Source organism: Prinia subflava, chromosome 10, assembly GCF_021018805.1.
Source record: "Prinia subflava isolate CZ2003 ecotype Zambia chromosome 10, Cam_Psub_1.2, whole genome shotgun sequence".
In the NCBI taxonomy this organism is placed as follows: Eukaryota; Metazoa; Chordata; class Aves; order Passeriformes; family Cisticolidae; genus Prinia; species Prinia subflava.
In genome coordinates, this window is record NC_086256.1 from 19,516,641 (window position 1) to 19,532,440 (window position 15,800).

Genomic DNA, 15,800 nt, shown 5'->3' on the forward strand with positions numbered 1-15,800 from the left:
TTTCAGTGTCTACTGTGGAATAAGTATTTAGAAATCAGCAGCGAGGAAGATGGCTAATGACAAGCTTGAGTTCTCAAATGGAAATATCTCTGTGAGAGAACTTTAATTCAGGCCATGCACAGTATTATCTCATCCTGATGCCACTTTTATTTACATGGTTGTTTAAACAAACTTATGTCCAAGTAAGTCACCAATAAGTGATATCAGAAGCACCTGAGTTGGTCTTCTTTAGGTGAGATTATGCTGTTCATTTTCTCACTATAAATCTAAGAAAATCAATGTATCAGAAATATAAAGAGTTTTTTTCTTGTATTCTTACCATGATAGATTATTATAAGCATATTTGTGAAATTTTCTGTCCCTTGCTAATCATTGTGTTACTAGGAGTCCTTTGCCTATTGGTTTTTGACAGGTGCAAAAATGGATCCTTATTTACTGTTTCAGTATTTTGTTACTCAGCAGCAGACTTAAGAGGTAAGTTAATTCTGCATGTCTGTACTCCATATTTTCTGTTGTGTTTTCTGAAAATTTGCTGGACTTTTAATTCCTTTAGATCCCTACTATTTTACATTGGTCAGGGTAGTGGCAAAAGTTATACAAACTCTTCATAGTTTTTAAGAATCTTAAATCTACTTTTTCACAAGGAGAAAATGAAACAAACATATCAATGATATATTAAGGTTATGATTTTCCCAAAATTATGAACAAAGAAAAGATTTGGTGAGATAAAGGAAGATGTTCATGGGGCCTTTTTGTTTATTTTTGGTTGTGTTGTTTTTCCTATTTCTCACTTGAAAATAGTTTGTGACAGAGGAATGGAAAAGCAAAGAACATCTACCTAAGCAGTATTTAGGTAAAGATGCTGTTTCCAATCCAAAGGGGTTTTGGTGTAGAGCCTTATTTAGATTTCCTAGTGTCAGTTTCCCTTTTGTCTAGTGCTCTTGTGGTGTCAGTGAATGCACATCAAAATACACAAAACAACTCATCCAGAGGGCTTTGCCAGTATTTTGGAACTTTGACATTTTGCTGTCTTTGTAGGAAAGAAAGAGGTGGGGAGCAGTAAGATTTGAAATATACAGATGAAGAAACCGTAGTAAACCTTACAGCCACAGGCTGATATTGTGGATATTTGCTAAGCTGGAATAGTATGTGTTTATCTCTATGGGTGTCTGCAATAATAGGATAAAGAATTAGTAGATTCTTGCCTTGTTCAGTAGTGGTGAAAGCAAATTCAGCTGGGTAGATGAGCTCACCAGGTTTTCATTCAAAGCAATGGCAAGGGTTCTAAACTTGTATTTTAGTAAAATGCCAAATAACTGAATTTAGAAATGGATAAAATCAAGATTGTGGATTGTTGGGAAACCTTCCTAATAAGCTGGGCAGATTACTTACTCCCTTTTCTAAATATTAGCTAGATTTCCTTTTCAGGTCTGAAAAATATTTCAGCCACTTGTGCTTATGTAAATGGAGTTGGTATCTGCATTCCTTTACCTTCTTGCCTGGTGTTTCTAGTCACCTGTGGAAGGTTTGAAGACTGACTCACAGTGTGATTCTCTAAACCATGAAGCACAAATCTCCCTTGGGAGTGCATAAATGCAAGGTACAACTGTGTCTGTCAGCACAGGTAAAGCTTCTTTCCCTTGCTGCCAGGTAGGCATCCCTCCAACCCCAGTTAAGCTGTCAGTATCTCTGCCTAAAGCTTCCCAGCCCTTCCTGATGGTGTCAAATACATGAAGTCATGTACTGTAAAAGTAACTTGAATAAAATATACAAATTCCTGCTTTCCATTGTTTTTCTGTTCCTGAGTAATGTTCTTAAGTAATTATTATAAACCAAAAATTTCAGGCTGCAAAATGGTATGTTTCAAGCACAGTGCTATTTAATCTCCAAGGTAATGATTTCACAAGTTATTTTTGTGGAACACACTGGCTGAAATTTGAATGTACAAAAGACTTTGTATAAACTTTCACACTGACTTGTACTTCCAAATTCATCTGAGATGGGTGTATATTTAAGTTGGAAAATACCTTAAAATAATAATAATAATAATAATAATGAAATTATTGAAATGGGAAACTCGGACTGTATAATATAGTATAGTATGTATAGTTTAGTCCATGAAAGAAGATTAAAATGGCAATAGGAGTAGGAAAATGCTGGTAACTGACAGAAGAATGGTCATAGAGTATGACCCATTCACCATCAAGGAAGCAGGAAAATGCATGATGAGTTGTTTGAGAATGGGGGGGGACCAGCCATTTTGTAGGAGCTAGTGTGATAGTAAATGTGTCTTCTGGCATTTAAATGTAAATGTATTTTTCTGGCACAATTGCTTTTCAAAAATATTTTAAGAGGAAGGCTTTGGTTTATTGTTAGATTTTTCTTTTAGTGTAGGATAATACACAGGCAGCCACATCATACTAAGGTACAAGGACAAAATAACACACACTTGGAAGCCTTGGTAAACACACAATCAAACCTACACATAGTTGATTCATTTCAGAGTTTGTTGCTGGGCTAAACACGGGGTCTCCAACTTTTGAAACAAAAGCTCTGTTATGAAGCAAAAGAAACAGCTCCCTGAGCTCAAGCCAGCTGAGTTTGTTATATTCAGTCCAGACTGCTTTACAACCACTAATTTTTCTAGTTTATGTACAGTACCCTGCTATTTCCAGAGGGATGGTTTTATTTGACTGTCCATTCACCTAGGATACAAGTTTAACTTAAACTTGATGGTGCCAAATATGGCAAGTTGATCCTATGCCTCTTTGATATCCCATTTTGCCAAGCCAAAGCAAGCATTACCAAGCTCTACAGTTGTGGCGTACCACATTGACCATTAAATGCAGCATTTTAAAACTCACTGTGGCATATCAAAGCTGTGTGATCATTGAGATGCACAAGACCAAAATTACAGTGACACAATCATATCATTATATACGGCTTCCTGCATTTTTCTATGCTGTCATGAAACACAAAATGGATGCTAAAAAACACAGATCAAACAAGAAAAAACATTAAAGCATTAGGAAGCATTCCTACACTTGAGAGGTTAAGAAATATGCAAGAAAATTAGGTCTATTGTAAATTTATCAGGCCTCATCTCGGATGAGTTCAGCTGTTTCTGTAACTGTGAGATTATTCCAGAAGTCCATCCTTTGATATTAAAAAGAGCTTTTTAATTTGCTGCCTACATCTGTCTATGGTTAGTCTATCATATATTTGCACAAAAAGTACTTGTTAGTTTTCTTGGGATGTTGTTCGTAAATTATTGTATTCTACATTAGCATCAGCTTTGGTAGACTGAATCAGGCAGTACTTGTAGTCATTTCTTGTAAAAAACATTCTTATTTTCTCCGTTACTCTTTTGCATCCATTTCATTGTGAATGCATCTTTTGAAAGAAATGCTTAGGGTCTTTGGGTAAAAGGCTTCACATGAAATATTTCTGTCTTACTGTTTGATAATAGTGTGGGTTTTTTCTTCTATTTTTCTGTCTTGATGCAAATTCTGTGCTGTAATGCAAGTCTTGGATACTTTTCTTGCCCTCAGCAGAGATTTTATTGATTGACAAAGTATACTAAAGCTTGCAGCTTGGACCCATGTTCTATTCTTCTGGACTTTTCAGGCGTGAAGGAAGCTATGCAACAAGTCCCAGAAATATTCTGTATTTATTAAGATTTACTCTTAGTTTGCAGTGTTCTTCACAAATGTATGGATGATAAAACTCTAATGCCACTTGGCTTATACAACAGCTTTATTAAAATGCAGAAATTAATTAAAATGTGTAGAAAAGGCCCCAATCTTCCAGAAGACCCACGTGTCTGGATACAATAATGAACTAGAGCTAAAGATCTTGCTGTAGGCTTAAATCCCATTAATTATTTTCACTGAGAAGTATCTTTCAAAAAAACCCTTAGGATTTTTAGCAAAGTTCTTGATATATAAGGATGCTTGTATTATTTCATCTTTTGCTATGTTGACTCATCTTAGTCAAATACCACAAGACCGGCTTTTTTAAAAGTGTCACATGAATTTGAAACATTGGCCCATGGATTTGAAGACTCTACAAGAATAATTTCTGTGAGAAGAATTGGGTTTTAAATATAGATTGCTTGTTATATAAAGGAGAAGCAAATACTTCAGAAAAATAGAGGAGGGAAAACCTATGCAAGTAAAAGAAATTTCTAGACATGGGGAAAAAAGGAAAGATCTAGAGGACTGATACAGAACAAGAAATGAAACATTTTGGACAATAGTTTTTTTCCTTAGTGAGACACTACATCTTGCTTTAATGTCTTTTTTTGTATCTGTAGTGTCTGTACTGATGCGAAATAAATATCATGTGCACCCTTCAATGATTGAAAGAGGTTCTTGATTTTGTCGCCAACCTTTTTGAACAGAAAACATTTCAATTGTTCCTGAGCCAGCTGCTGATTGGACAATAACAATTTGACATAACTACTGTGTAATTCATATTTAACTTATGCTTCATAATGTGCATGAATTTCTTGCTTCCCTCTTAAATGTAGAGGATTTCTATGGGGTTTAAAATATTTATTTAAAAGTGAAAATGCTATTTTTTTCAATATTTCTTCAATATGTCTTTTTCTCTGTGTGTATGTGAATAGCTACAAATTCTTTAGTGTTTGCGCCAGCTCTTCTTGAATTACTGAACTACCTTAATATAAATCAAGGTTTTATCACCTCAATAAGGCAATTTTTCTCGGCCTTAAAAATCTCAAAACAGAGCACAAGGTGTAGGTTCTACTGGCACTAACCTCTTATGAATAACTTTCTTTGTCTTTGGACAAGTGGAACAATGCACTATGGCTAGAACCATAGCTGGGGAGAACTGAGCTGGATGAGTTGAAATATTCCCAATGTTAAATGAATTAGTTATTTCATTTATTAATCAAATAGTTCCATGCAATTTTCTATTAGAAAGTGACCTGCTTAGTGGAGTTATTTTAATCCACTGATTTACAGGTATGGGTTTAGTCTCATCATGCAAACTTTTTTTTTTTTTCATCAAATCACATCATCAATCATGATCTTGAAAAACAGAACAATTCTATTAAATAAATTTTTCAGCTATTTGTTTCTGTCTCCACTTTAAAGCTAGAACAATTTCAGGTAGTCTAAAAATGAGATTGATCCAGGCAGTCATCTTGCTGTCTTAAGGAGCTACAGTACAAAATGCAATATTGTCTAATTTCTTGCCTGCATAATTTTTTTCTCCAGCATTTTACTGGTAAATGATCATGGCTCCTGTGAGCCTAAATGTCCTCTTTGCAAGGCTTGCCTTTCTTAGTTGTTCGTCTTGTCCTGTCTCTTGCAGCTGTGCATTCAAAGGAACAGAGTCCTTGCTGCAATAAAGTCTTCACTGAAGACACTCTGGGATTACCTGTTTTGTTTTCATATTTGGTAGAGCTTCAGTAAAAGGGAAATGTAAAGCAGTACATTGCCTTTTTGTTCAGTAAATATATTGCTTTATTAATTAGTAGTGTTTGTGAAGCCTGTGAATTGGGAAAGCATTTTAAGAGATACCTGCCTTTCCCACTGGGTTGTCTTGCCTGTGCGTATATGCTGTACGCTGGGCTCTCTCTGGGCTTTCTGTTACTACTGTATTTGCGTCACCTAATTTAAAACAGACTTTCTGCTCTTTTCGACTATAATGGGTTTGTGGCTTAGTGTGTGAAATAGAATTGACTGCACAAAAAGTGAAATTCTGATGCTAGACATTCCGGCTAGGTCTCTACAGACAGGAATGTGCATTTGTCTGGGCAAGCACTATAGTCCTAGGGGTGCTTAGCTATTTTAGTGACAGCCTGAATATGTTGAAGTTGTTTGATTTAAAAAAAAAAATAAGAGAAGAAGAGACTGCCTCAGCACAACTTCAGCATTTTTGCAGTGTAAATCTAATGCAATACAACTCTGGAAAAATTAATAAAAAAGACTGAAAGAAGAATAAGATTTCTTATGCATATAAAGGGTGAATATTAAGTAAGTTGTGTAAAATAAGAGGAATGTTTACTAGCAGGGGTAAATCCTACTGAAAGAATCTGATGCATAGTTTGCTCCTAATTATCATCTATTTATGATGCTGAACTGTATCTGCAAAGGAATGCAAACTTATTAAGTCTACAAATCCCCTAAAAGTCTTTAAATTTTAAAGCATGGGATGGCTTATCCCTTCTTTAGTCGTCTCTCTGTCTTTTGGAGAAAGCAGATACTTCACATTGCTTTGGTACTGATGAGCACAAGTCACTAGTACGGCCACAGGCATTTCATAATCAGAGAGCAAGTTGTTAAACTGAAATTGTCCCTGTGGGAAAGGGATAATCTCTCCAGCAAGGTTAGGAGAGAATGAAGAATGAGGGAGGAGAGACTCCTGCTATTGCGTAGGAGAGAGAGAAGGAGTCTGAACTGCTCTATGACAGAAACTTTTCAGGGTGGAATGATGTGGTTACTGGAAGTTCAAGTACTTTTATTTATTTCAGGATTTTATTTTCAAGTTTCAGAATATAGAAAATATATTCCCTTCAGCCAGCAGCTAAGAACCACCTCTTCCCTCTGCCTGAAGCAATTTCAGTCTGTCCTGTTATGGCTTTGCATTCTGGAGCTGCCTATAAAACCTTCAGTCATTGTTCCCAGGGACAGGAGCAATCGAGTCAACCCCTCTGATGGACACACAGAGATGTAGCATGACCTCACTGGCCTCCAGTGGAAAATCAGCTGAAAAATACTTTGTTCCTTATTCCTGGCATGAGCAGTGCCAGGGATCTTCTATTGCCAACTCTCCTGCTTTTCTTCAGCAGCCTGGCTATCTGAATTGGTAGGACTCCTATTAGCAACTCCCAAGTCCCAGATCACTAGCAGGATTTTTTTAAAGGCTCCTTGCAGATCTTCTGATGGCTTCAATTAACTCCTGGAGCAGGGTGTACAGTGTGGGAGATGACAGGCACTGACACTGCAGAAATAACAAATTTCTTACAGTTCCTGTAATGTCAGTTTTATATGTTGGACTCTTGTAGCGTGAATGGCTCATCGCTTGTTTTAACCAGTTCTTACAAATACTGGAATGGAATGAAAATAGAAGAGCACATGGTTTGGATCTGTTTTTGTCATTGGCATAAAACTAATTTCCAAAGTAATGTGTCAACTTCATTTTAATTTGATTTCTTTTATATGAATAAGAAGATTTATTTTATTATGAACTGAAATGAAAATGCTAAGAGAAAACAGAGCTCGTGTTTATATTGTATTATACAGTAAGGCACGAGGCTCCTGAAAGACAGGAAACTGATTGTTTGATTTGGTAATTCTCATTTTTTTCCATTCTGAAACTCTATCTGCTCTGAGGACCTTTCTTGTGTCTACTCAGAAACTAGAGATGATTTCCTGTCTATTGAGGATGTGTACAGTAGCTAGAGGCAGAACAACTTAAGCTAAAGACTTAAAATTTAAATCCTGTATGATCATTGGGAAAACTTTATCATGCAAATTCCTTTTCTAGTATCTTTGGAAAGCAGTAGGATGCTTTTTTTGTATCCATATGCCATTGTATAAAATGGAAAGCACAGGTCAAGTGTCAGATCCATGATCCATCCAACCCTTTATTCTGTCCCAAGGAGTGGCCAAGACTGGAAGCTCACGGGTGTGTAAGAACATCTCTCAGTGCACTGTCCCAGTTTAAAGGAATTTGCTATTGAAGATGTTTCCTCATCAGAACATCTCTACTGTCATGTTTGAAAGTTGTTGACAAACCTAATTTATACTAATTTGCTTAATTCTTTTTGAATCTGTATATATGCATTCAAAACATTGAAGTTATAGATGCTACCATTCAAGATTCAGTATGTGGAAAAACAGTTCCCATTCTTAACTTTAAATCTACTGAATGATTACTTCTTTGTGTGACTACCAGTTTTCTTGAATAAGAAACACTGAGAAATAATTGCCAACCATTTTCTCTATTATAATTAATTTTTACGTCTAGTACAACCCCTATCAAAGCTGAAATTTCTTTTAAATTTATCCTTGTTCAGAAAACCTTCCCTACTTCTGCTTGAACTGGTTACAGTGTGATACTGAAGCATCCTTCTGTGAAAGGTGATAACTTGTAGCAGTTTTAATGTGTGTGCTACAATTGTAGTCAGTGTTGAATGATTAATCTCTTTTAATTTTTGTCTTTTTGTCAGCATCTGAATATTGAACTATAGTTTTCAGAAAATTATCCAGAGTAATTCTAAGGTGTTATATGCATACTTAATGTAATACAGGCAGTGTGAGAAGCACAGGTCTCTTTACCAAGGCCAAAGCATTCTGCCACCTTCACGCAGTGAAATCACCCTGGAGCTCTGTGTGTGGCAGGGCAGGGTTGGTGTTTAACACAGCGGAGCTCTGACAAGGCACAGCTCTTGTGAGCTCTGTAGATTTTGGACTGCAAATAGAAACTGTGTTTTTCTAGACGAACAGTTTGAAACACCTGATACTGACTGCAGATTTGCTGTGACTGTGTCTAGTTTTGATTAGCCGCAGAAAAAGTGTTCTTGTGTAATATGCACTTAAGAAATTTAATACTCTTTCCAGATTATCTAAAGTGTTTCAGTATATATAACAGAATTTTTGTACTCTTCTTATGATAGCAAGCTGTTGAGAAAGCAGCTTGGAACTTTCTGTCAAAATGTTTAAAATGAACTGATACACACTTTGAAAGTGTTTTCAAGAGCTTGTTAGAGGTTGCCATGTTAAAATATGAACTTCAGCTTTTTTAAAAAAAATTATCATGCATTAATGTAAATGAATGTAGAAAATTTTCAGAAAAAATTAAGATGGAAATGAATGTTCATGAACACATACCTCAAAAACTGCATCCAAATCTAATCATTTATGCATGCATACTACAGACAGTGAATTGCTCCTTTGGTGTCAGTAACAAAAAAATATGTATTATTCTAATCCTTAATACTTAGTGTTTACCAGCAGCCTTTTTTTATGATCTAACTGCTAATTCCTAAATTACAAACTCCAGAATAATTGTCCTCTTATTCAAGCCAAAGTTACTATACTTAACCAGTAAGTTTCTAACCACATTTTCCTGTGCTAGCGGCACGAAAATAAGGCTTTTTTGTAAGGCTACATATTTAGAGAAAATGCTACAAAATTGCCCCTGTATTAATAGAATCCAGAGCATTCCTTGGTGGTGGCTCAGCACATTACCATGTGAGTTGCCTGCCCTTGAAAAGGCATAATTTGATCTTAACAGTTTTCCTGAATTCTCTGGTAGTTACAGAGAACAAGTGACCACAGTTCAGCTCCTCAAGCTGAAAGCTGAGATGAGAACCACAGTGGTGCTGACTTATATATTTCTGAATTTCAGCAAGAGAAGGAAATTTTTTTTCTTGCAACTGAGTCTTTCTGATTCTAGTGAAAAGCTGGAAAACTGAAAATAGCAAAGTGGTCCCAGATGGATGGATTTTTTTTTTATATATGCTTCTTCAGTCTGTCAGCTTCTATAGATATCTGTGTGTAAGGCTGGGTCCTGTGCTAGAGCAAATAGGGATGCCTGGTGAACACTAGGAAGGGCAACATTAGTACTCTTGAGCCTATAAAAATTACACATTTAAAAAATATCCTCAGTATTGTTCAGATTTGTTTTAGCACACTTTATTTCTGTTGCTAGAGATAAATCTTAATTACCAAGAGAAGGAGTGGTAGTAACTTAAGTGATATCCAAGGACTAAATTTGCCCCAAACCCAAAAGATTTAATAGAAGGTTGGAAAGGCTAAAATAAAATAAATAAATACTTCATATCAGCTGCTTTTAAGCAAGAGAATGGGGTTCAGAGGCCAGATGCTGATCCAGTAGGGCAAATCCAGAATGGCTATCTGGGAAAACAGTAGAATTGCTGAAAACTCACATCATCATGAATAAAATTAAAATTTGGCCATTAGAAACTTCATTGAGAGGGAGCGTATCTTATCCTGCTGAGCTTGTTTTGTGTTTCTTATATCCAAACAAACATTGGTAAATTCTATTTGTAGTTATTGCTGCAGGTTTTACCTTGGGTTGTTTTTTTTTCCTTGGCTTGGCTTCGACTTGTCCAGCAGCATAAGGGTGGCCTACTATTAGGTCTTGATTGTGTTTCATTTAAGTAATGATGGCTTTTGGATTAGTGAGATGATGTGGAGTGGTATTATTAATGGACATTGACCAGTAACAAAACAGAGCTGCTTAGGCAGATCTCCAGTTGGCATGGAGAGCACAGGCTGGAAGCCAGCCTGGAGCAGGGGAGGAGGGAGCCTCAGCAGGGCACAGCACACAAGACGTCTCTGGCAAGCACACAAGGAGCAGCTGAGGGGATTTGACAGACAAGCAGAGATGGCAGATACGGGATCTCCCACAGGGATAAACAGAATGCCAAACAGATAAACAGGGTTTATAGCTTACCTGTGGTGTAGCCAAGAAATGTGCAATAGTTGGACTGGATAGTTATTTACTTCATAACTTTATATCACAGAAATTGCTTATCAAGATGATCTTAGCAATTTATCTCATAGTTAAAAAGAAAAAAGCTTTTGTTTATATGCAATGAGAAGTTGCATAGCATGCATAGTACAGGTTATGAAAATATCCTTAATTAATCTGCTGTTCAAAAATTATTTAAATTAGAGATTTATTTTTTAACTCAGTAGTTGAATTCAAGCTAGTCTCTGTCTTTGAGACAGGTTGCTGAGAAAGAAATGATTTTCTCTGTTGTTTTGTTGGGGGTTTTGTTTTGATTCACTTGTTTTTATTTTTTAATTGAGAACTTGACAGTTTATACTGAGAAAATGTTTGTGTGATCCTTTTCTGGAAGTTTGCTCCAGGCTCCTTTTCTTGTGTTTCTGTGCTGCCTGGTCCATCACCTCCAACTCCAGGCCTTGCACTCATGTGCATGCACAAACAAATGCACAAACACAGCAAGATCTGCAAGGTGAGCAGTCTTGGAAATGGCAGAATTGAACTTGTAATTGATTTCTCCAGGCATCTCAAAATGCTGACACCACCACCCACAGAGGAGATGAGTTAGCATGGATGGTACATGAGAGAGAGACTGAGGCTCAGGTTATAAGAGGAATGTATAAGGGGACAGGGCCTGGTGTGCAGGAATTTTCTGTGCATGGAGGGAGGTGGAAGCAGAGCTCTAGAGCAGTCTGACAAAGGGCAGTGCCTTAGTGAGGTTTCTCTGGTATTGCCATGGGGGCATTGGTGGCCCTGACCCTCTTATGCAATGACTTTCTTTTTATTTTTTCACAACATAGTGGCAAAGTCACTGGTAAAAACAGTGCCAAGGATCAATATCCAGTGACAATGGTGAGTGTCTGGATTGCCTCCTCCTCCCCTCCTTCTCTGACCCCAGGAGTCACAGGGCTGTTTACCACACTTCTTTCCTCACTGCTCACCACTTTTGGGGCATTTTCCCCTTAAATACTCTTTGAGAGAGGCACCAGCAGCTTCCCCAAGGGCTCAGCTTGCCTGGCTGTGGGGTGTTGTGGGGCTGGCCAGGTCTCCCCTCACGGCGGCACCCCTCAGACACCTGGTATAAATGTGACCTTGCAACTTTCCTGGGAACATTTTTAATTCCTGGTCATAAAAGCCTCCTGAGAGCTAAATAGAACTTGCAAGTATCAGTAGAGAAGGGAATAGATGAGGTAGAAGAATTGTTTCTTTGTGGTGTGATTTGGATGAACAGCACCAAGTCTGGGAAAACAGGTGTGGATAACCTTCAGCAAGATTCCTGCCCCTAACTGAATTGATATTCAGCAGCCTGGGATTTCTCGTGCCTTTTACATATTTATGGTTTGATTCATTAACAAAACAGGAGACCTACCTCAAGCTGTCTGGCATAGCCAGGAGGGTGCTGGGGACGATGGAGAGGTGGCACGGCTGGCGGGCAAGGCGGGCAGCACTGGAGCTGGGCAGAGGAATCCCCCAGTGGGACTGCCCGAGCCCCTCAGGAGCAGTGTGGCAGCTGTGTCACCGTCCCACAGCCCTGCTGGGTGTGACAGGGACAGTGGGACTGCCCGAGCCCCTCAAATGCAGGGGCACAGCTGTGCCAGCTCCTCACAGCCCTGCTGGGTGTGACAGGGACAGTGGGACTGCCCGAGCCCCTCAGGAGCAGTGGGGCAGTTGTGTCACTGTCCCACAGCCCTGCTGGGTGTGACAGGGACAGTGGGACTGCCCGAGCCCCTCAGGAGCAGGGGGGCAGCTGTGCCAGCTCCCCACAGCCCTGCTGGGCGTGACAGGGACAGTGGGACTGCCCGAGCCCCTCAGGAGCAGTGTGGCAGCTGTGCCACTGTCCCACAGCCCTGCTGGGTGTGACAGGGACAGTGGGACTGCCCGAGCCCCTCAGGAGCAGTGTGGCAGCTGTGCCACTGTCCCACAGCCCTGCTGGGTGTGACAGGGACAGTGGGACTGCCCGAGCCCCTCAGGAGCAGTGTGGCAGCTGTGCCACTGTCCCACAGCCCTGCTGGGTGTGACAGGGACAGTGGGACTGCCCGAGCCTCTCAGGAGCAGTGTGGCAGCTGTGCCAGCTCCCCACAGCCCTGCTGGGTGTGAGAGGGACAGCTCTGGGCAGCCATGTTTGTGGTTAAGGCCTGGGTTCTGCACTGTGCACTAGTGTCACCCTCCCCTCTTTGTATTTTTGGACAGTTCTTAATTGGAACACATTAACTAATTGAAGAATTAATGGTGCAGAGGTGGTGGTATGAATTAACTTCAGGTGTGCATGATAAGCTATTTAGTGGAGCAGTTTTCTTTGGAGTATATCCACAGCAAAAGATGAAACTTATGTCCCAAGTTTGTAAACTCCCTCTTTCAGTGCCTACTAAAACTATTTGTGTCAGATGTGATGGATGGTGGTTATATGCCTTTTCTTCTACTTCTTGTCATTGCTTGGATAAATTAATGTGACAGGAGTAAAAATGGAGCACAGGCAAAGGAATGTCACTAGCAGGCTGCTCTGTCATCCATCTAACTGGTGTTGTTACTTGCTGGTTTTGGTTTAATTTCTTTTTTCATAATAATAGAGACAGAGGTCCATGAGGGGATGAGGATGCCTATGCTGTGAAGTAGATGTAGATTTCTTATGAATTCTGGAATGCAAATTTGGCATTTTGCTTGGTCAAGGATTATCTTAGTCTGGTTTTAATTTTGTGAACATATACATTGACATACAGAAGGCAAGTAGTGGTCAATGCCAGATGCTTCAGAATTAACTGGGAAAAGCTGCCTCATGCTTCTAATTACATCCTAAATAAAGCAGATATGTTGGAAAAGGGACTTCTACCTAAGAACTGAACTGAACCATTGGGACACAGGGAAGAAGATGGTGAGGGTATTGTTAATTTTAATGTTGCTTATACATGCAATTCTGGAAAGACAAAAGAGGGACTAACAGGCTTGCTCAAAGGTAGCTAAAAGGGGAGAAAAGGAAAGGGGAAGGTAAATCATCAAATTATATGCTTATGTACACATCTGCTTGACTCATTCTGAGTAACACAATTCATGAGTATTAAGTGAAGCCAAAATTAGAGCTTAGTAGATGTGTTCCTGGAAGTTACAGTTTGTGGAGGACTCAAAACCTGACCTAGGAGGTTGGGATAAGGTCACTAAGAACGAGCTAGTATGAAACCAGAGTTTGGAGTACCCATGATAGCTTTGTATTTCGTAGAATCGGTGTTCTACTGGTAATATCTTTCAGTGAACTGTCTTGCATGTGCTCACACCTTTTGGATGTGTACACATGGTTTTCACATGAAATCACAAAGAATTGGGATGTCTTCTGGACACTACAAAATATGAGGGAATTTGACTACTTACCCAAAGTGGTTTTACTTAGAGTACAAGATGTTAATGCAGTTATCAATGGGATGTACCTTAAATATAGAAGACAGAAAAAAATTTCAAAAGTATCCAGCTAACGAACTAACTTAAGTCACATCTTCAAACCTGATTAAGACACCTACATTTCTTAGGCCCTTTGAATATTTTGCCTCTGTGGCATTTTGAGAAATATTTAGTGGAGATCATGATGAATACAGAATGTAAAAAAAAAAATAAATTGATTCGTAACCATAAAATACCTATTTGACAATATTACTGTATATTTTTCTTTGTTTGGTATTATTACTCTATTTGTTACAGACAGCTGAAGGATTCTTTTTCCTCTTACTGCCTCTGGCATACAGTAGATATTCAGCTAATTATTGGCATGTGTTCTTGAAATAGTTGCTCAGAAGATGGCCTGTAGACTAAACAAAATCTGTGGAATCTATTGCAATACTTAAACAAACCAAACAACTGGTACTTAAAAAGGCAACAGGTAACACTATAGGAAGAAGTTATCTCAGCCTTATTTCTTACTTGTCTGAGAGGAAAAATTGTTGAAGGCCTTGTGTATGGGCCACATAATTCTTAATCCCTGATTTCAAAGGTAATCCAGAAGAAATCAGGTCTATGAAATGTTAATTACTCCTGAGGTTCAAGATAGGTCCTAGAACTTGCTCTGAGGGAAGTTTTGTGTAATTTTGGGGAAAAACTATGCAGCCACATGTGACACTATTCAGTTACCTTTTCTGGCATGTCCAATCTTATTGTTTCTTAAATTAGGAAATAAGTTCTTACATTTTTTCCCCTTCTTCAGTATCTAGGGGATTTCTTTCTTTCACAGCTATCTATTTTTCTGTTTCCCCATTTATACTTGCAGCTTACTTTTGAAGGTCTGAAAAGTTTTGATCCAAGTCTGTATTTTGCCAGATTTTTGCCTTGTGATAACTTTGTGCCTGCCTTGAAAATACTCTGAAAATACTATTCTTCTGCTCCTTTTGTTTACCCATTTTTGCCAAGTGACTGGCAACTGGCTGTTGACTCCCCTTGTAATGTCCAACTAATTTAAGTGCCAGAGATAACACAGAGGTGAGGACTAACTTCAGGTGAGGTCCAAGTAGACCCACAGCAAAACACCTGTGTCTGGTCCAGATTCCTGAAGAGCCATGCTCACTGCAGCTGCAGGTCAAGGATGTGAATGTGTGGAATTCAGTAGCTCTTGCACTGAGGTTCTTACAGCTTATTCTACCTCACCCACTGGCAAGGTCACCCCTGTCTCTTTCACAAGGGAGTAAAATTTTATTTTAACACTACATCTGTGAAATATATTTACTTACTTCTAACAAAGAAACGTTATGCCAGCTGTAGATTGGAGGTTTATCAAACTCTGGGCAACAGAAAAATTTAAAAAGGCCAGGGAGGAAGTGGGGCTCTTCTTCCTTCTGGGGTATTTGGAGATTTCACCAAATAAGATGCTACTTTCTTAGTTCAATTTTTAAATTAGCCATCAAGTCAACTTTTATTTTCTGTGCACTACTCTTCCAGTGGGGCTTTACTGTAGAAGAGTGAAAGTTTGGGAACATGTATGGAAAATCTCTAGGTTTGGTGGTTTGCTCTTTTTTTTACCTTTTAATACTATTTTGAATGAAACATTGGGGTCTCATAAATATGTTAAAAGTTTAGGTTTTTTTCAGGGAACACCATGTCTGCTCAATGTCTTTTTCAGATGAGAGGAGGTATTGGAGTTGGAATAGGTTAAAAATAGTCTTTCCACTTTCAGGGAAAGGAGATCCAGGATTCTGGTTGGTTTAAAAAAAGAATCTTTCCAAATCCGATCAGGGTACTAATAGACCTGTTAATATTTATTATGAAAAGCTCCATTTTCACTAGTATCAAACCTTATTTCATACAAAAAACCTCAGATA